General features: G+C 39.5%; 1 long non-coding RNA gene across 1 annotated transcript in view; it reads right to left on the bottom strand.

The window, feature by feature from the left end:
• LOC133382244 (uncharacterized) overlaps positions 1-22,682 on the bottom strand; it is a 78,264-nt gene extending 55,582 nt beyond the window's left edge. The window contains exon 1 of the long non-coding RNA XR_009761868.1: positions 22,590-22,682. This is a non-coding gene — a long non-coding RNA (uncharacterized LOC133382244). The remainder of the gene's footprint in view (positions 1-22,589) is intronic.
• Between the last annotated feature and the right edge of the window lie 408 nt (positions 22,683-23,090).

Genomic DNA, 23,090 nt, shown 5'->3' with positions numbered 1-23,090 from the left:
AGAGCCCTGTGCAACATTAGGCACTGTAATAATAAACAGAACGGTGGGCTCTACTAGATTTAAAATAGCATATTGCTCCTCCACATTGGCGTATTAATACTCCTACAACTAGTTAAATAATCAACATATAACTGTTTTTAAATTTGAGGGAAAAGAATGACCCCTGCGTGTATTTATAGCAAAATTTGAAAATGGAATTTGAAAGTACCTGTATCAGCACTGCTTTCCTTAATAAATGAAAGTTGGTAAGAAGTTTTATCAGCATAAAACATACTTTGAAATTCATAATCGGCATGGCAAAGAAGGGATCCATCTAGGCAGGAGGATTTAACCCTGGTGCGCTGCATTTTTCAGGGAAATAGAAGGGCTGATCTGTCAGGTTTTGAAGGCGGGAAAAATACCTGGCTTTCTGAAGTTAATTCTAGTGAAAATTAAGAGGATAGTAAAGGGTACAATCCAACTCACATTTACACAGGGCTGAGGGGAGTTGGATGCAGGGGAACTCCGGCTCAGCCTGGCTAGGCTGGCATAAGTCCCTCAGCTGGGGCACAGCCAGACCAGTTGAGACCAGCACAAGTGGAGCCAGTGTAAACCAGCTTAAGACCCGAAAAAGGGGTGTGTCAGGGGCGTGTCAGGGGAGGGAGCAAGGTGAAGGGACTTACGCTACATCCAACTTGTTTGGAATGCTCCTGCAGGTCCCAATCCAGGCAAAAGTTATACCGGGGAAAAGATTGGTCTAAGAAAATAATTACAATAGAAGTCAGTGGAGAGGGCTTACTCCCCAGTAGGGGTATTTGGGAAAGCAGGCTTTTACTTTCTGGTCCTGGGCGCAGCTCCTGGCTGAGCCAGCATTCAGCCAACCCAGAGGCTCCTGAATGGCAATTGGATGTGGCGGAACTTTATGCTGGCTTCTTTTGCTCCAGCACCACTTACACCAGCTTCCCCTGAGCTGGATTGCTCTGCCCGTGACTAAGACAAATGCGTAAGAAGAACATGTAGGGATACATTCTGCAGTTGAAGACCAGTTTTTCAAATTAATGCAATAAAGCCAATTAACAGAAGACATAAAATACTGTGAATGAAGTTTTTAAGGCAAGCAGTGAAGGACAGGCTTACATGGTATTTAGAAATTATAATTTAAATCAATGAAAGCTGATCTTACAGGTCCTAAACAACTTAATGCGCTTACAGTCCCCATTCAGATCTCCCCGCTTTGTGTGTATGCGTGTGTGTATGTGCATGTAAGGGGCAAGACTAGCACACACAGCTGCACATCCCTATACAGATACAATTTCAGAATGCCTGAAGGGCTTATAACTGTATTATAGATAGGCCTGGAAAAACATTGTTGTATTCGCATGTGATCGCTTAAAAACATTATGCATGAGCTGACTAAGACAAAGGTATTTTTCATATACCAGGATGGTCAGATCACTCTCTTTAGCATGATATACCACAAACGAGTTCTCTCTAGCCACAGCAGCTGGGTGACATGTCTTTGAAATCAATACCCTCCCTCCTTACACACACATACAGGCTGACCTTATGTTACATTGGTGGTTCAAACAGTGCTAAAATATGTTTTTTTCCTTCATGCTGAAATGGATACAGGAGCTGAATTTTATCACATCTTTAACTTTCTTAGGCTGCAATCCAACATGTCTACTCAGAAATAAGCTCTGTTAGGTTCAATGGGACTTACTCCCAGGTAAGTGTATATTGGATTGCAGCCTTAATCATTGTCTGCAGCTATTGCTCCCTGCTGTTTTTTAAACACAAAGACAGGTCAGCCAGGCATTCTAATATCAAAGATACAGAAATGAATGCTCATTTGTATTCTATGGTACATCATCTTCATGGCTGACAGTTTGTTTCACATTCTGTGGTGTTCATGAAAGGACAATATCTGGCTCACTGGTATTGCAAACACATTATTTTTCTATTTTAAGGCAGCAAATTTGTCAGAAATCTTGTTGTTTAAAGGAATCTTCAAGTGCCACCTACTGGTTCATCTAGAGTATGTCAATCTTAATTTCATCTCTCACCTACCAAGTTCCGTTAAATTTAGTCCCTCTCCCTAAATATCCTTTCTGAGATACAGAACTATGAGAAACCTCACTATTTCATACTACGAGTTTTTCAGTGCTCTTGTGTTTGTAGCTACTTTTACTTTCAGAAGGTGGTTACACTACACCTTTGTAGTTCTGTCATTTCATTGTTTATGTACTGCCACTGCATTTACTGATTAAATAAAAAAACACATAGAGGAAAATACTAAAGTCTTGGATAACCTTCATCTTTAAAGTCTGAACTTTAAAGTCTCATGGTGGACCATCTCATGTGGACCATCTACAGCTGTTGGCTTGGGAACTGGAGTTGTCAGTGCCTTCAGTCTGATCTGGTAGACATTGGAAACTCCATTTCCTGGCTCCCTAGCGGCTGTGAACATACCTCAAGACCTTCAGGCTAAGGACTCTACTGTTTCCACAGCCCCAACCTACCACTGGAAACACTCCCACTCCCACTTATTTGCAAGGGTGTCTTACAGATAACCTAGACTGGACTTCTCCAGAGATTTTCATAGTAAGGATCCCCTTGTCAAAGATGTTGAATTAGGTCAAACTTGGTCCATTTTCGACTCTTCCTGCCTCAAAGTTGATTGATGGCAAAACTTGCAAACTCTGCTTGTTCAGCTTCTGGCATCCCCATTTGCCCAACAGATCTGCAACCCCACTGGCTACATCATCATCATCATCATTTGGGGATAAAATTATGTACTGCAGTGTATTTTTATGAATACAAATACTCTAAATAAATAAAATAATGAACTATTCCTCCTCAGGCCATTTGCATTGCTGTTTGTGCTGTTTTGGGGTTTGTTTAGGAGGGTTGCCTCCTCATAAAAGAGCATTTTACATTCATGACATTCTTTGCCTTTGGAGCAAGCTACCCCAGCGGTGAGGAGAAAGAAGGAGGAGTTCCAGCTTACAGATATGGAATACCAGAAAAATATTCCACACATATACTAGGGACTCCTCCAGGCAGCCTATTTATTGAGCATTCATTTATTTTATTTTATTATTTATTATTTGATTTATATCCCACCCTTCCTCCCAATTCATCCTGATTTGCTTGCAGAAACCTTACTTGGAAATTAGATCTGGTCTTGACTGAGCATTCATCCTGATTTGTTTGTGGGGAGGTTAAATGACAATGAGCATGCCATCCTCCATTCATCCTTATTTACTTGTAGGGAGTTTATGTGTCTTCGCGTAAATCATTTGTTTCTCCCACACGTTTCAATGCATTTCTGTGATGTGTTCCGAGTTGCAAAAAGGATTTGTTGCACTAGGACAAAAGAGCACATTAATCCACTTTAACTGTGCGAACCTAAATTTCCTGGTTTGTGCTTGAATCCCTCTCACAAAATACTGACAGTCTGGAGGCACCGATGCCAATTAAACTGGGAGTTCCAACAGAGCATACCATCCATCTACTTTCAGTCCTGAGTTGAAAGGTCCTTGTTGGGCCTAACTGGGCATGCCTCTGAGTCACAGAAAAGAAGGGGAAAAAATGGGGAGACCACACTGCATGCTGAATACTACGTGCACATTGAACCACAGTTTTAAAAGTTGGCTTCGTTTGCAATACCTAACCTATTTTCCACACTTGAAAAATCACTGTTGAATATAGTAGAGCACTGTCAAATTCTTCCTCTCCCCTTGTTAATGAGTAATGAACACTTTGCCTGAATCCAAAATAGAGAAATACACACACACAAATGCAGTCACCATTTCAGTGTCTATAGTGACTAAAGTCACAGAAATCTGTAAACTTCCAAGACATTTTTCTGCTAATTCTGTTCACAGTAGGACTACAAAGGCATTTATATTTAAAGGTCATGTATGCTTGCAAACCGTCCTTTATTTTAGCCTTTCCCATCCCATACCTCTGCAGTTCACTATCCATCTGCTGCACCGTCCCATTTTTAGTATTCAAAATTCACAATAAACAACACTGACAAATTTGCAAGGGTGCTTGCTTTGCTAATGTTTCGATTAATCATCTTCTCTCCCCATCTGTTTCCGTTCAGCTAGTTTGGCTTTCTCTATTCATAATTCACCACATGTGAAATTCAAAAGAATTGATCACATTCAATCAAGTTTTCTTCCCCTATGAAAGCTTCTCACATTTTCCCCACATTTCATCCAGACATATTAGACAATGGGCAATCTTAAATAAGCATGTTGAGAGATTGTTATAAATTCCACTGGATGTATTGGTAATCCTACAAGCACTCAAGGGAGAATGCCTTTTTAGTGGCTTTCAGTCGATAGAGCCACCTGCAATGGCTCTGGATGCTGCCCACCATACTTCTAAAAATGTTTAGTGTTTGTCATCTTTGGTGGAGCATAGTTCTAATTTTTGCAAGGCCCCAGATCATACAAGTCTGTTTGATTTGTATTTCTCCACCCACAGTTCACAGTGTTGGTTTATAGATTCTCCCTCCACCCCACTATTGCTTGTAAAAGTATTGCTTTTAAATGAAACAAAGAAAAAAACCCAGAGTTGCACCAGTAGGATAGAAGGTTTGTTTGTTTATTATATTTATACCCCACCCTTCCCCCCAGAAGGAGCCCAGGGTTGATGGTCTTGGCCAACAGGTCAACGTGATGCCCACTGCTGGGTGTCAAGTTGGGTTTTGCAGTATAACTTACTCTGCTTCCTCAAGACAGATTTTTACTTGCCCTGAGGTCAAGATGTAAAAAAAAATGCATATGTTACTCAGGCCATATATACCTTCCAGGTATGTGGGTAATAGAAGATGCTCAATGACCAGATTCAAGAACATGTGGCACCAGTAAGCCATTTTGGATTGAAATTTCTCCACTGATTTCTCAAACACACAAGTAATCTTAAAGACTATTTTAGAGGCTACTATATCAAGGGAATTTCATTGCCTCAATAGATTTCACACAGATTTGAGCCCATTCATCTGGAAACCACAATTGCTATAGTTTTAATATGGAACTCTTCATTTTGGGTTGATATACGTTCTGAATGTCTTCATGCTTATAGGGGTGGGTAGTGTCAAATCAGAGAGTGCAAATCTACTCCAATTAGGGTTGCCAGGTTCAATCCCTGAGAGTGATCCTGTATCTTTAGGAGAAGAGAAAGTCAGCCAAGTGCAGGTGTTCTTGCAACCCTGTAATGGGAAAAAACACAAGGTGGAATTCTCCCTGCCCTCTGCACAACTTTTAAAGATACAAAAGACCTCTTGGCTGCCAGACTCAGCCTCTTTAACCCTAACCGGCAACCCTAACTCCAATCTAGATGGTCTCCTTAACTAGAAGCCTAGAAGAATGTTCGCCTCACTCTTTAACATCTGCAGAAGCATAGGGTTTTGAGATTTTACACAATGTGCCAAAGAGCTCTCTATTCTTACTCCAACAGAGCAATTGTTCATAATTATTGTTATTATTTATTAGATTTATTAGTCGCTTGATACCTGAAGGTCCCCAAGCTACTTATAGGAAGGAGAATGGGAATTTGTCAGAGTCCCCAGAAATTTCAAAGATCCCCAGCCCTATAATTACAGGGGGTAGGTGGAATCATGCAGTTGCACAGGAAGCAGTTCCAATTTCTGATATGCTCTTGGGCCAAAGTGTCAATGTGTAAGTACATATTTTAATGTATTTCTGGTTTTTCACACCTACAAATGGGCAATCCATACTTTCAAATGTGTTCACCAATAAGTTAGTTTATCCAATATTTTCATTAATATGCATTTTTTAAAAAAAATCAAGAAGAAAATCTGCATTTAAATATTGCTTATTTTAAAGCATATTTTCTCTCAATATACACATTTGTAAATGTATACATATTCTGAGTTGAGACTTGCATTGGAGCATTTGTGAAGTGTGAAAGCTGGTGGATAATTCAGTTCTGATCTGCATATGAGTCAAGGACATGGGGGGCAGCTCAGATCATATTTCAATTCGTAACTATCAATTTTTTCATTCATGCCTACCTGCATCCCATGCTACAGCTTTCCACAGGCAGGTACTCTCCAGATGCTGTTGGATTCCAACTCCCAGAAGCCCCAGCCAGCATAGCCAAGGATCCAGATACTAGGGGTTAAAGTCCAACAACATCTGGAGGACACAAGGTTGGGGAAGGCTGTTATAGCCAATTCTCACTGGGAAGAGGAAGAGGATCTGAACGCCAGCTCTGCGGCTTTTATTTTCCATTCAAATCCTATAGCAGCTTCCATCTTTAAATGGTGACTTTTTAAAAAATCTGAAACTGTAGTTCCCTACATAGAGCTCAAGCCTGAATACACTGCAGAAGCATGGTATCATTTGGAAACCACTGAAATGGCTAGTCCTGAATGATTTGGATTGCACCCTCACAGTTGTTCACACTTCTAGGTAGACTCTGCCAAGTAGCAACCCTATTCATTTCCAAACTAGCAAGGTCACTCTAATTAAGCTGCTTTCATCTCAAAAGGAACATCTATGCGAGAGAAAGGTGTGAACTCGTATGTATAGGTCATTAGAGCTTGAGGAAAAAGAAACAGGGAAGGGAAAATCAGCAAGATGTTCAGGATTAGAGCAAGGGGCAAATCTGCAACCATGACAAGGAGCTGTAATGTCACTGGTATTACTTCCAGCCGCAACTGCAGTGCTTCTCTGCAAAGGGATTGAAGTGACAGTGAGACTTCTTTCCTATGAACAGGGTCTGTGTGAGCCAAGGAGGAATTAGCTCTTTACTCTCCATCTGAACCTTTCCGTTCCTAAAAGAGAAGATACATGTACAGGTACCCATTCCGTTCCAATCAATTTCTTAAAAGAAATGAGCTTTTATCCTTTACACAGTCTATTGCCATGCAAATCTATAGGCTGTTTGCCTAGTGCACAAAGCATAAGAGCCAATGTTGACTATAAATTAAATTTCCAGTAAGGTCTTCCTGTAGAGACACTCGAAAGATGTCCAGGTTGCTTGTCAGGCTGCCTTACCCCTTACACACCCATTAGATCATTGTGTTGTGCAAGAGAGTCTCTCCCTTGAAGTTCCTAAAACAGGAGTATGGAACCTAAGGCCTGGGAACAAAATACAGCCCTCCAAACTTCTCTATCTGACCTTTGGGACTCTTCCCTAGGCCGGGGGTTGCCAACCTAACACGCATGGTTGACACTGTGCCCATGAAGGCCTTATGGCACTGCCAGGCAGGGGGCCCAGACTATGAGGATTCATTAAAAAAAAAAGTAAAGCCCTCCTAGAAAGAACATTATGAAGCAACATGTGCCATTACCTTTCTAAGCAATTTATATGAAGTGAACTAGCCTGGCTGCTCCTGCCTATCAGTGTTTTTACCCAATGAGTGAAGTCAGAGGTGTGATTGATAAGTGAGTTGTTTGGACACCAAGCAAGAGGAATTCCTTGAGTGAAGTCAGAGGTGTGATTGATAAGTTAGTTGTTTGGACACCAAGCAAGAGGAATTCCTTGACTTCTAAGAAGCTCTTTTCTTCCCTTCCCATTTAGTGCACTTTTCCTGCTTCTGTCCTATTTTCTAGTAGCCTTTGGAATCTTCAGTTTGCCTTTTCTTTTTCCCTAGCAACCAGGATACATCTTTCCTGGGAAGGTTCATCTGACATCTGGTACTTCCTAGGTCACCAGCCTGTTTGGGCCAGCAGGCACATTTTGAATTCTGAGAGAATGCTATGGGAAGAATTCCCCAAATGGCTAATGCAAAATGTGAAAACTTCGCAAAGAAGCTTGGACATGTCTCCTGCTGTGCAGGAGGTGATGTCTAGGAACTCACTAGGAATTCACTATATAATTTACTTACAGTACAATGGTGCAAGGTATAATTTAGAGGTCTCTGTGTGTTTAATGGGGGTTACCCTCAGGTAAATGGGTATAGGATGGCAGCCTAGGCTTTGGTTAGGATTCGCATTGGGGGAAACAGGGTCCTTGTGCTAGTTATAGCTGTATCATCACATTCAGGACCAGCAGGACATAGCTGACTTCCCATGATAAATATGAAATTGTTGGAGGGGGGGCAGGAGTGGCAGCAGTGACTGTATCTCCCTAATTTTATATCATCTTATGCCCCCATGGCAGCCATTTTGTCACTGGCAATCTCAGCACTCTTTCAAAATTGGAGATGTGCCCCCCGGTCCAAAAAGGTTGGTGACCCCTGCCCTAGGCAATGCTCCTCTCCAAGCCACACCCCTCCTAGGCCCCAGCTCTGTTTCATGTGTTCCTTGAGGTCTTCTGCCTGTCTGGAATGCGTTCTTGAGGTGCCTTTTGCTTGCCTGGGTGGGAAAGTGTGGGGAAACCTCTAACTTTTGCATGGCTAGAATTGAGCCTACTGTACAAAGATAAAAGCCTGTTTTATCTCTGCTGTTTTTATGTGTTAATGCTGTTTTTATTGTCTGTATTATGTTTTATTACTGTACTCCACATTCTATGCTGGTTTATTTTTTAGTTGTACTGTATCTTGTATTCCTTTGGGGTAAGAAATGAAATGCCGATACCCATAAAGATAAAAGTGCTATGCGTGCCAGCACAAAATAGCTGCCATGGGCAGAAAAAAAAGAGTTGATGGTACCGTTGAGTATGGTCACAAACAAAAAGCTCCTATCTATATATCTATCTCTATATTAGAATTACCAGGTCAGAAGCATCTCAAACCCTGACATTTCAGGGGCAGGCCCTAGTGATGTTATGGGGGGCGGGCCCTAGTGATGCCATTGACCATGAGACATTAAGCATCAACCATAGTTGCTTGGAGCATACTATTCAAACAAAAACATTTCTGTGATTGGAAATTAAGACAGAAATCTTAGCTAAAAGATGGTGTTCACAGGTCCAGCTGAACTTACGGAATAATTCCTTCTTACTTGCTTAGAGATCCTGGGTAAGGAACATTTAATCTAACTTACTTGCTTCTGGCAAGAAGGGTTTAAGTGCCCTCAGGCCAGGCCAATCACAAGGCTATAGGAAGAAGGGAGCCTAGTGTTGTAGAGATGTAGCTAGGAGTACTCAGGAGTAAAGAGGGATGTCTATGAAGGCTGCAATTCTAAACACACTTACTAAGTCCCAAAGAACTCAACAGGACTTACTTCTGAGTAGATATGTCTGGATTGTGCTGTTGGTAAGGCTTGACTAGGGATCCTCTGCAAAGATATCCATATCCAAGCAGGGTTGGCAACCCCTTACCTGGAAAGTCCTGCCCCTACCTTTTAACGTGGCTGCTCCAAACTACTTTACAGACTTGACCCTTCACTTCAGAAAGAGGTTTGAGAAACGAGTAAGAATAAGATTTTCTACCCTTGAATCCCTAGTCAAGCTTTACCAACAGCACAAACCAAACCATATCTACTCAGAAGTAAGTCCTATTGAGTTCTATGGGGCTTAGTAAGTGGGTTTAGAATTGCAGCCTTCAGAGGCATCCATCTTTACTCCTGAGCTCCCATCTAACATCTCCACAACACTATTTATTTTTTTTATTTAAAATATTTCCCGCCCTTCTACCCCACAATGGGGCACTCAGGGCGGCTTATAATAAAGTCACATACATACATAATAAAACTATACAGAATAAAAACACAAGACAAAACAGTAAGTTAAAATACATAAAATACAATTATTTAAAATACAATAAGTATTTAGGCTCCTTTCTTCCTACAATGGCCTTCTGGTGACTGGCCTGGTCTGGGGGCACTTAAACTCTTCTTGCCAGAAGCAAGTAGGGTAGATTAAATGTACCCTACCCAGGCTCCATCTTTTAGATAAGATTTCTATCTTAATTTCTAATCAGATAAATGTTTTTGTTTGAATTTTATGTTCCAAGCAACTGTGGTCGATGCTTAATGTATCATTCTTAATTACATCACTAAGCCTCGCCCCCATGACATCACTTGGCCTGCCCCCGTAACTTCACTCGGGCCTGCCCTTGAAATCTCAGGTTTTGGGATGCTTCTGACCAGGCAACCCTAGTCATGCAACCAACAAAGTGCATCAGTAGTGGGTTCAAGGAGGTTGAGCTGAGCTCATGGAACCACTGTGTTGCTTCTATGGATGTAAGGGAGTGAGACAGAAAAACAAAAGACAGTGGTGATTTCCTAAATGCAATACCATACCAACCACAACAAGATTCCTAAGAGTAAGGCAGAAAACTCAGCATCCCACAACCAGTCAAGATTCCTAACCAAAAATCAAAACTAAAAAAATCCTTGCAGCCAGTCAGCCAAAGTCACAGAAATCCCCATGCAGCACAACCTGACCCATGCACTGAAGTTCATACAGAATGCTGAGGCATGATTGCTGACATGAGTGAGACCCTATCAGCACATAATACCTCTGCTCTGAAATCTGCACTGGTTGCTGATTTGCTACCAGGCCAAGTTCAAGGTGTGCTTTCTATGTTATGGGTGCCACATAGTACTTGTTCTGCTCTTGTAAGAAATCAGTCCTTTAGTGTGGCAGCACCTACGCTTTGGAACTCCCTCCCTATTGACATTAGGCATTCATTGTACTCTTTTCAGCACCTGCTAAAAACATTTTTGTTTAGGCAAGCCTACCCAGGCATGTAAAAGCTATTGTATTTTTTATCTGCTTTTTAACTAGTTGGTTTTATTATTCTGAATGTTTTTAAATACCTGTCTAACTGTTTTGCCAACAATTTTATTGCTTTCATTCCTTCTGTAAACCGCTTTGAGATTTTTTTACAATAAAGCAGTATATAAATGTTGTAAATAAAATACATAAATAAATTTTGGAATCACTGTAGCCCTTCAGTCTCTTTTCTCTTTTAGGGACAAAGGAATCTGCCTTATACTGACTCAGGCTATTTGGTACCATCTAGCTCAGTACTGATGACATGGACTAGTATTGACTCTCCAGGATTCCAAGCAATAGTCTTTTCCAGAAATTGAATATTGGACCTCTACACGTAAAGCGCGTGCGCTACCAATGAGCTATAGCCCTTCCCCTGTTTAAAATAGTATCTTTTTAAAAAATTCTTTTCAACTCACTAATGAATGCACAGCATACCTAGCGCAGATCCACACCATTCATTTAAAGCACATTCAATGCACATATGAAGCACATTAATCCTACCACAAAATCATGGGAACTGTAGTTTGTTAAGGGTGGTGGGAACTATAACTGTGAGGGGAAAACTTCACTTCCCAAGATTCTGTGGGGGAAGTCGTGTGCTTTAAATGAGAGTTGGATGTGGACTTCCCAGGAGGATCCCTCCACCTGTGCTGCCTCTGAGACGGGCTCCCGTCTTGGATGAAACTTATCCAGTTTTAAATTCAGTCAGAAGGGTTTTTTCTGACTGGGGATGATTTCTTCCGGATAAGGAAGAAGCGTGAGATCTGCCACATAGTTTTGTTTCGATTGTTGGAGCCTGGAATTCGTCAGAATTGTCTGTCTTCCAGCAGTTCAGACAGAGCGAGGATTTTATGCTAGCTCAGCTGGATAAATGACCCGTTTTTTTTTAACGGACTAGCAGGCAAACCTCCTGTCTACATTTATCATTTTCTTATCTATATAGCTAAAGAGATTTGTCAAAGTAACAGCAATTAAGATAACCTAGATGAGGTAAGACTTTCCTTCTTTATTTACGGAACTAAGGGGGAAGAAAATATAAATAGCTTATCTTTTTTTTTTATTGCAAAAAGCTGACATGGAAAATTGCGTTTTAAAGATTACAATGGATGAGAGCTTTCTGATTGGGAGAGATAAGAAATCTTTTTGATTTACAAGACTTTTGTATAATATATATAAGGGACTATTTTTTCTGATCTACTTTTTTGTTGTTGTTGTTGACGAATCTGCTCATTCTCTCTGCTACTAGTTATTTGAACGCTGTGAACTAAAAGCTGTTCTTGCACTTCTGGACATTTAAGAGATAAGGACTGTCTAGCATGTGACGTTAGTTGGTTGGAAAGATTAACTCCTTTGTAACTGGATAAAGAAATAAACTGCTCTTTGCTTGGGACATTGAAAATTGAAGGAGTTTTGTTCTTTTGGTTTTAAGAATGGCAATTAAGAAGATCATGGATGTACAAGAAGGGACTTTATTTCTAGACATGCCTCAGAAAATAATGGATGGGATTAACTCAATAAAACAAGAACTGAGAAATAATAGACAAGCGTGGAGAACTGAATTTCATGAAATGAGACAGGAGCTGAAAGAAACTCAGGATTCTATGAGAAAGGAGAATAAAGATAGATCTGGAAAACAAAAAAAGGATGAAAGAGAAATTAAAGGCAAGGTTCAATCTATGGAGATTGGCTTAAATATGGACATGAAAAAAGATTTGGATTTCCTGGTTGTGACGGATCCTGGAGATAAATATTACAGTTTGGAATACAGCGCTGTCTCTGAAGGAATTGAAGAGATTGGAGATAAAGATATTATCGGTTCAAAAAAATTCCTGGACTGGAAGGATTTGATGGAACTTGAAATGGAGAAAGTTAATAGAATTAATCCCTGTTTTGTGTCAATGGAAAAACCTTCAAGAAATGTACTAGTGTATCATGTGGAAAAGAGGAGCAGAGATGCGGCTTTGAAACAATACTTCAGTGTTACGTTTGGATTTGATGGTAAGAAAATATCTGTGATGGAAATTCCTATCAGACTTTTATTATATGACTATGACAGCAAGATTTTTGGGTGCGTAAAGATGGAAGATGGACCCAATATGGATAATGACAGAAGAGCGATTTGAAACTACTGGACTCAGTAGATTTGATGAGTTGGATTAATTGACATGTTTATTTAGAAAAAAAATTGATTGACATATATCTCAAGGATTGGAAACTTCTCTTTGACTTTTTGTGGAAGATTAAAATGGTATGTTGTTAATGAGATTTGAAACCAACTAAGATAACTGCTGGAGGAAGGTGATTTTATAATCTATTAAGAGATAGGTTTGTTATATATTATAGATTTATAGCTGAACTATGACAAATCGGAAGTCAATATTTTTATATATATGTATTTTTTTGTATTGTATTAGTTATTGATTTGTGTTGTTTTCTTTTTGTATTATTTTGGTTTTGAAAATTAGAATAAAAATTAATTGAAAAAAAATAAAAATAAATGAGAGTTGGATGTGCTTTAAATGTATTGTATGTATCTACTTAATAAACCTTGCCTGCATGTAAATCATTTTAATTGTTTTTTAAAAAATGGAAATCAGCTGTTTACTCAGTGACCATGGGCTACTTACCATCTCTCAACCTAATCTGCTCCTCAGGGTGAAAACAACAGAAGGGGTCCATGAACATCCCAAGGAAGAAGGACACACTTAAAATGTAGAGGAAATAATAATGTACAACCATAGTGTGAAATCAGATACTTATCGGGACATAATATGAAAAAAAATTATATAAGCATGACTGTTAAAAATGTTTATTATTTACACAACCTGTAAAGATATTTAGAGTGCAATCCTATGTTTGTTTACTCAGAAGCAAGTCCCAATGTGTTTGATGGGGCTTACTCAAACGGAAGAGTGCACAAGACTGCAACCTAAATGCTAAGGAACTTCAGTCACCCAACCCAAAATTCAGAATCATGCCACTTTAAGTTGTTTTGCAATTGTTTTATACTTGTTTTTATGGTTATTGGATTTTAAATGGATTTATTTCTTGTTGTGAGCTGACTTGGTTTCCAATCGGCAACCATATCTCACAGGGTTGTTGGAAAGACTCTATATTATGGTTGCCAGGTGTCCAGTTTCTGCCCAGAGACCCCAGTTTTGGAGGGTCCTCTCTAGGTCTCAGGGTAAGTCACCTCAGTCTCTAGACTCTTAGCTTTCATTTAAAAAAAAAATTAAGTTCCTGGGTGGTCTGGTTCAAAAGATATCAACCAAAATGTCAGCCGCCATGCCCTGCAACTTCTGTTAGTATCGGCTGCTCTAATTCCTGCCCTTTCTGGTTTTTAGACAATAAGTAAAGTCAGGGTTGTGACTGACAAGATTTTTTGTCCACCAGGCAATACCTACACCTCATTTCAAGTTCTGAGAACAGTTTCTTTTTCCTGCTTGTCTCACATCAGGAATTCAGTAAATATATAGCTTTCAACAGCATAAAAGAGTACTTTCTCTGTACAGGATTGGGACTTGTTTCTAAGTAAACATGCATAGGATTGCACTACAACAGAAGATCACAGCAGGATCTTGGTAGGCATAAAGGTGTAAATGCAGAGTTTTTTAATTACTTGCAAAAAATGACATACACATTTAATCTTTCAAATAAAGAAGAGAAATATATGCCTATATAAACCTTTTATCAATGGTTTCATCTAAATTATACCTTATATTATCTTTATTTTTGGCAATTTACCGTCCCTATCATTCATTTCAGCTTGCTAGAGACAACAACAGGATGTTGTTTGCAATCTTCCAATGGTACAAAGACATTTAATATTTCTCTTCTGTTGGTCTTTATTAAATGTTCATGGTCCTCACAATCTCTTTTAATTACTGAGGTCTCTTTCTTATGCCTTATTTACAAGCACACACTATCTCTGATCTCCCCTCTAAGTATTTAAACTAAAATCGTATATCCCCCAACTCCTTTACTATTTAAATGGAATAGATCACACTTAATTATCTAGATCACACTTAAACAAATATATCTCAAGCTCTTCACCCTTATGGAAACCCCACTTGAATGTAATATATGAAAACCTATAAACTTTGATTATTCAAATTGTACACCATTGACACCAATAGATGGAGTAAAGCTCACATTCACCTTAATCTTAAGAACCCATTTACCACAAACTTCAGACAATTGGTGCTAGCTCCCTGTTCTTGTGGTGAGCATAGGATGCCATGTGGTTTTGGGACCATTTTTCCCAACAATGGAATTCTCTTACAAATCTTACTAAAGGGATGAGTTTTACTAACTCTGTAATGTCAAACCAGAGTTCCCAAAGACCCTTGTTATGGACCCCTAAAGTTTCCAATCTTCTAAACTCCAACAGATTAAATGTTCCTTACCGAGGATCTCTAAGGAGGTGAGAAGGAATGGAGCTGGAGCTGAAAACGCCCTCATTTAGCTTCATCTGGAAACACCCTCAGTTAGCTAAGATTTCTATCTTAATTTCCAATCAAAGATTTTTGTTTGAGTGATATGCTCCAAGCAACTGTGGTTGATGCTTAATGTATCATGCTTAATGACATCACAAGGGTCCACCCCATGACATCATGAGGGTCTGCCCCTGAAATCTCAGGGTTTGGGATGCTTCTCACTGGCAACCCTACTCCATATACACACACACTGGAGATGTAAAAATACATATACCCCATATAATAGTTTATTGTCAAAACCAGTTGGTTTTTGCAGAACATTTTTTAAAATAATCAGTATTAGTTTCCTAAAAAATAAAGGCAGTGACACCTAGGTAAGTCCTGCCTAATTGCTTTAAAAAATAGAATTGGAGGGGGAGAGAAAGATTTACAACACAAACACAATCCTTTGCTATGTTCAATTAAAAGCCCCATTGAATTACAGCACAATCCAATGTCTACCCAAAAGTAAGTCCTGTTGAATTCAATGGGGTTTACTCCTGGTATGTAGGATTATCATTGCAGCTTTACTCCCAGAAAGCGAGTATAGGGTTAAAGCTTCATATTGGGAAGGTTTTCAAAACAGGCTATGACTTATACAAATGAACTGTCCTCTTCAACAGCAAAGGAAGATTTAAACTTGTTTGACTTCCCATAATTAGAAAAGTATAACACATTGTAATGGCATCATGAGCTGCATGTACACTTTTTCAAATTTCTGTTCAAAAATTATATGAAAGATAAAATGTATAATATGCTATTTTTGCAAATAATTTTAAAAAAACCTGGAGAGAAAGGGATGTTTGTTACTGCTGAAAGCTATAAACTTACTTTATGAGATTTTCAGACAAGCAGGAAAAGGCAACAGTTTTCTGGCCTTGCAAGGGGTTCCAGCTATTACCTGGAGGTCAACAAATTCCTTGTCAATCACAATCCTGACGTCACTTATCGGCTACAAACCTGAAAGGGTGGGATTGGAGCAGCCAGCTATGGGCTCATTTAACAGAAGGTGGGGGGGCACTGACATTTTGGTGTATATCTCTTGAACCAGACTATGTAGAAACTTTTTTTAAAAATGAAAGCTGAGAGTCTGGAGATTGGAGTGTCTCGGCCAGAGAGCCTGAGTGGACCCCAAAAATCCAGAGTCTCTGGGCAAAAACCAGAGACCTGACAATCTCTATCTAAACTATCTATATATTTGTCTGTCTGTCCATCCACACACACATATACAGAGAGGGAAGAAGGAAGGGAGAGAGGTGGAATTTTTATTGAAGATTATAAATGTTTTTTTTGTCAAAAGGTGGGATATACATATTTAAATAAAGAAATAAAACAAAATAAATACTAGTCATATCTGTTGCTTCACCTAATTTTATTGCTGGCTCTGCTCACCACTGGCATGCAGCCCCCTAGAAGGTCCCCTAAAATATCAAAACCCTGCTGCACAGCAACCCAGAGTAAGGCTTTCAGTGTGGCTTCCTGCTTTGTGGAAGAGCATCCCTGTTGAGATATGACAGACACCCACTGTTTGTAGTTTCCAGAAACAACTGAAGACGTTTTCATTCTGACCATTTTTTTCAGCTGGCTGAATTTTTATCTGCTTTGAGTGTTTTTGTGTTTTTTATTTGTGTTTCTCTTTTCTTGCTTTTGTTTTTTAAATGTATTTGTAGTTTTACTACTACTACTACTACTACTACTAGTAGTAGTAGTAGTAGTAGTAGTAGTAGTAATGTTGGGGACTTCAACAACATGCTATTAACACTCTGAGTGGAGAAATTGTCTGCCAACAAATTTTGTATTACACCACCCATGAGATCTGTAGAGGAACAAAATAATCTCTGCCTGATATAGTTACTTGTTGTGGTGGAACAGGAATGTGGGGGAGGTTATTTCCTGAGCACCATGCCTGCCTGCCTGCCAGAACCCAAGATGGCAGTGGGGTGTCAATCCCTTAGAGAAAACCCGCCACCATCTTGGGTGATGGCAGACAAGTATGTTCAGCTCATGGGGCATGCACACTGACATGCTGAAACAAAAGGTAGATGGGCAGGCAGGTGGGCTTATTTAAGCCCCATGCCACCTGTGTTGGGGGGTCCCTGGGAGCACCCACTGTGCAATCTCCATCAGTGTCAGATTGCTGAGTCCAGCAACCTGATGCTGCTACAGATTGCCGAGCAGGAGTTTCATCCTCCCACCCTATGGAGGGGCCTTTCAGGGGCTCCTCTGAGCTGCAAGGGCCCTCAGCCAGGGCTCAACCTGGCCACCTACTGGCACCACACCTGTATATATGGATGCTTTGTCTGTGCAGTGTTTAATCAGTGACAGGCTTTTCACACCTGAAATACATCATTTGGCATTGCTGTTATGTTACTGCATGATGAACATACTGGGTAACATTCATTGTTTGTCCTACTCAGAGTAGACCCACTGAAGCTAATAGACATGACTAAAGTTCATAATTTCAGTGGTTCTATTCTGAGCAGGGGTTAAATACAACCCACTATGTGTGAATTCACCTGATAATGTTTTAGCTATTTCTAATTATATGTAGCTGGGTCCAGTATATTGTTGTTGTTATGTGCCTCCAAGTCGACTACGACTTGTGGCCACCCTATGAATCAGCAACCTCCAAGAGCATCTGTTGTGAACCACCCTGTTCAGATCTTGTAGGTTCAGGTCGGCGGCTTCCTTTATGGAATCAACCCATCTCTTGTTTGGTCTTCCTCTTTTTCTACTCCCTTCTATTTTTCCCAGCAATATTGTATTTTCTAGTGAATCATGTCTTCTCATTATGTGTCCAAAGTATGATAACCTCAGTTTCATCATTTTAGCTTCTAGTGACAGTTCTGGTTTAATTTATCAAGCCCAATCATCATATAACCAATGACAATAAAAATAGTGTAAGCATAAACCTTTCAGTAACTGAGAGAACAGCCAAATCATTATTCTGTCCAGACCTTACATTTTAAGCAAGAAACAAACTACAGTTAATTTAAAAACATATTCAACTCAACTAGCCTAAATATTGTTTCCAATCCATGACAGTAACAACAATCAAATTTTACATATTAAGTCTGAACAGAGAACAAACTCATATATGCAACCAGTTTCCTCTTGCCACGGTGTAAAATAAAAAAGTTCAAAGTAAGGGTTTTTAATGTTTTTTTTTAATAAAGGCTCCAGAGGAATAAATTCTTGAGAGAAAACATACTAATCTTCTTAAATAGATATAAGACCCAGAACAAAGCCGGAATGAAAATAAACCAGACACAATAGCCTCCACATCCATCTCTAGCAAGAGAATTCATACAATGCCTCTCTCATTTACATAACCAATTTCTTTATTTCTCTGTTTTCCACTGATAACAATAAACAACCCAACTTTAAACTCTCTTAGAGCTTTTTCTGCTCTGCTTCTTCATTGAAAAAAGTCCAAATGAGAGTAGAATCTTGTAATTAAGATGGAAACCAAAGCTAACTTCACTATCTCCACTCCTAAGTTTCATTCTAATAAATTATTGTCTTTATCACAATTTTGTCTTTGATTACAACCTGCCTGAGTCTAATTCCATTAACTGTGAAATCTCCCTACAGCGATAAGTCTCTCAAATTCTGCATTCATTAAAAAGTATCAGGCAGAATATGTTCACAACTTCCTAACCCAGTCCTCTTTCTAGAAGTCATACTTAATATTTTGTTTTGTAGCAACAACCCCATAAGCAAGTTTGGATAAGCTATACATCCAAGAAGCATGAAGGCAAGGAGGAACTGTATTGTATCTTATAGTAAAAGAATGGGGATGTCTAAACAGATTATGAAATGAGAAGAGGAAGCCTCTTCTCTCTTAAGAAAACCAGTTGCCTAGGACTATTCCTCTCCAATGTGTTTCTTATGTAAAGCATAAACACTGCTGAGGGTTTTCCTTGGTACAAATGAATACTGAATTGATTTTCATTGCGGCAAACGTTGCTGAACATGTACTATATATTTGGGTTCTAGATGCCGCTCAAGATTCCAACAGGAAGCAGTACATCCAATGATCTACATACATACAATGTGGTTTGGGGGTTCACAATACTATTGTATTTTTATACTTCTGCAAATATCAGAGATCTGCTGCACCTGTCGATACCTCCTTTTTATGTGTGGATGGTGACATTTGGGCAACACGAGGTCCCCCACTCAGAGAACTGAGATCACTGTTAGTATATATGATTCTACACATGATATCAGGCCAACACACATCACATAAACCAGAGTAAAACTGTCACAAGACAAAAGCAGATCAGATATTTCCAGCAAATAAGCATAGCCTCAGACATGTATAAACCATTATTAAGGAAAAAGCAGTATATACTATTATTAAGGAATAAAGCGTATAAAATATGTTCTAGGGGGAAACTGCCAATTTCACAACTAGGAAATGGTAAGGCTTAGTCCAAAAGCAATCGGTTAATCCAATGAACACATGCAGTACAGATAACTCAAGAAAGCGAGGCAACACAGCCACATGCATCAGATTGATCCTGTATCAAATATGCATCATAAACCAAGGAAGCATCTAGAAAACAGTCAACAGTCAACTGTACACTCCTCCTCCCAAACATATACAAAGAAAAGCTCCCTCATTTCCTTTCCTACACACAAATAGCATCTTTTCATGCCCACAGTACAGAGACTGCCTCTTTCCCTCCTGTTCTCTCTCACATGTATGTAGGTACACACTCTCTCTCTCTCACACACACACACATATATACACCAAAGGACCAGCTACTGCTGCCTGGTCCACGTCCCAGTCCAGAGGCCACAAAACACTTCTCTTCCACTGCCACTCTCATCCCTAGCCTGAGGAAAACACACTGGCCAGCAGGTATTGCAGATGATTGGGGGTGAGAGCTGGAGCACTCAGGCAGGCACCGAGTGAGTTATAGGCAAAATGTTTGGCTGTCGTAACTCTAAATGGGGTACCTGAATCTATACATATATTTAACAAACAACACACAAACACACACACGTGTGCACGCGCACACACACATGCACATTTTGTCACTCGGGAATAGATCAAACGTGGCTCCCACCTGTCACGTGTCATTTGAGGAGGAACTATACTCATGTTTTTATTCAAATCACTGCTCTAAAATTACAAAAGGTAAGTGCCACCTTTCAGCATGAATAAACTTAAATATATACTAAAAATAATTCAGCATTAACTTGTGTGGCTTCAAGCTTCTGCAACAAGTAAAAAGCTGCAGTTTTCAATTACATGCTTTGAAAAATAAAATGTCAAAGCATTCAACAGAATGAAGAATGCTTACCTGAAGAATTGGTGGCATTTGGAGACATTTTTATATAAGTACATCTAGAAACATGTTTTTAGCTTTTACATGCACTTTCTTGAGACCAAGGAAATTTAAGATTTGGAGATGATGGCTAGATATTTGTGTCACGGACAAAGGGAAAGTCATGTAATGTTTGGTCTCCAAAATGTGGTTCTAGGTCATATTCTCTCTAGCTGTTGACTAGCTCACACATACATCAATTCTGTATTCCTTACATTGGCTGCGAATTTATTTCTGGGCCCAGCTTAAAGTACTGGCTTAAATAACTTTGGACTGGGTTATGTGAAGATCTGCATAAGAGGGTTTGCTCTCTGGCCTACTACTGAGAGCTGTTAGATTGGTTGGTACCAGGAAAAGTGCATTTTTGATGATGATCCGACACCTTTGGAACTTCTTTCCTAGGGAAATAGATATGCCCCCATCACTGTTAGCCTTCAAGCGACCCTTTAAGATGCTTTTTATCCAAGTCTGTATTTGGCACATTTTAATGTGATGTGCTTTTAAAACACCTGTATCTGGTACATTAGTGGAATTGATAGGGTATTTTATTGCAGCTATTACTGATGATGATGTCAACGATGATGAGTGTATGTGTGTTTTAAAAAATGCCTTGTGAGAGCAGTGTGTCCTAAAAGTCAGGTTAGAAATCTTTTAAATAAACACACAAACCAGTGTGACAATTACCTATGTAAGGTAGGGTTTGGATATGAACATAGGAAGCTGTCTTATACTGAGCCAGACTAACAGTCCATCTAGCTCAGTATTGCCGACACACTGAGTGACAGCAGCTCTCCGGCATTCAAAGCGGCCCTCCTAATAGCAGTATCACTGCTGCTTACCTGAATGGGGAGGAGGCAGGGAAGTGGCCATGTCGGGGCTACACAGGTGCAGGCCACTGCTGCCAGGTTTCACACAGGAAATGCCACGGATTGAACCTGGACCTTCTACATTAGGGATGTGCTTCAGTTTCACAAAATTATAATCTTACATTAGATTTCCTATTTATTCATGCTTGCTTGTCCTCGGGGATCGGGTTTTTTCCAGCAGTTTTCTGCAGCAGAAGCAGATTTTTTTTAAAAAAAATGCCTAAAAAATATCAGTGTTGATATTTCCCTGAAAATATTGATATTACTATTGATATTTCATTTAAAATAGTGATATTTTATAAAATCTATGAAAATTGATGTTTTAAAAATAGCAATATTAATATTTTTGCAGAAAAAAACCAAACTGGTATTTATAGCAAACATTGATCCCTGACAAAGTGGTTCCAGAATGAAGTTTGACAGAGTGGGAGACATGAATGCCTGGTTAACAAATAATTTATCTTGTGCAGAAGAGGGATATGCAATCACTCCATACTATCTAAAGAATTTTCTTATTGATTAATCATATGACTCATCTCTGAGCAATTATATAACTAGGACTGTAGATGTTCCAGCTAAATTAACACAGAATAAAGTGTTGAGATTCTGTGAAAGTCTATTCTTAAATGACAAATTCTAGCAGAATCTGGAAACAAGTTTGTAAAACTAGTATCACCTGTCCCATAATTAGACCACTGAGAATCTCCTGGATTTACACTGCAATCCTACCCCCATTAACCTGAATTCAATGGATCTTACTTCTGAGTAGACATGGTAAGGATTGCAGCCTAAATTGTAAATTTCAAAGTTCATTACACAACAGAAGGATAAAACACAAATATACACTTTGGAATGAACATGTAGTCCAGCTTAGTTTACAGGAGCATTAAAGAACAGCTGACAAACATGAAGAATATTGATTTATTTTTCTGCATCCTACTCAGCCTATGAAAGTGCAGGAAGAAAAACAGACTGTTCTGTGCATGCAAATATTTACATTTCTAAGCCCTAGGTCCCATTTTTGCTGTACACAGAAACCTGATACTTCAGGTTGTTAGGGAGTACAAAATATGAACTTACACATTAGCTATTGCTTCCTAGCTCCTATTATGGCTTTGCTTAAAAAGATAAGGATAACCCTAGGTCCACCATTTGAAGATGGCAAGACCATTCCTAGTTGTTCAGGTCTTCCAACTCATCCAATGCTCCCCTCTTCCTTTACTACTTGACTTCCTCCCCTCTTCCCTGTGATCCTCAAAGAAACTAGGGTAGAGACACACTTGCGTTTGTGCTGGCTCCATCGCTTCTCCACCTCTGTTTTCTGAAGCCAGGGATACACAACTCTAGTCAAACTCCACCCCTTTCTACTCCAAAACCTGGGAAAATGCAGCTCCAGTGCATTTCTCTGTGAAATCAGCTTCACACCAAAATCAAAACTGTTTGGTAGATCAACTCGTTTCCACTCCATGGTGTGTCCAATAAAAACTCTTTGCTGTAGGTAGAGCAAAAACAGTGATTGGCCCAGCACTTTCCTGTGGGTGGTCCTAAAAGGTCTGAGATCAGCAGTGAGGAAGGAAAATGTGTCCAGCCATGGGCAAACACGTTTTAAATCAAAGCCAGAGAAAACGGTCTGGTGCTTTCGAAGCACCTAGCGTGTCTGCAGCCTAAGAAGGAAACATTCTGTTTGAGTTATTTACTACACCAGTCATTACAAGCATCCTTTTTAAAGCCTGAACCAGAAGTAAAACAGGCATAGGGAACATGTGGCCCTCCAGATGTTT

Source organism: Rhineura floridana, chromosome 3 (assembly GCF_030035675.1).
Source record: "Rhineura floridana isolate rRhiFlo1 chromosome 3, rRhiFlo1.hap2, whole genome shotgun sequence".
NCBI classification, from domain to species: domain Eukaryota; kingdom Metazoa; phylum Chordata; class Lepidosauria; order Squamata; family Rhineuridae; genus Rhineura; species Rhineura floridana.
Note: the sequence above shows the minus strand (reverse complement) of the source record. Positions and strands in the feature narration are given on the sequence as shown.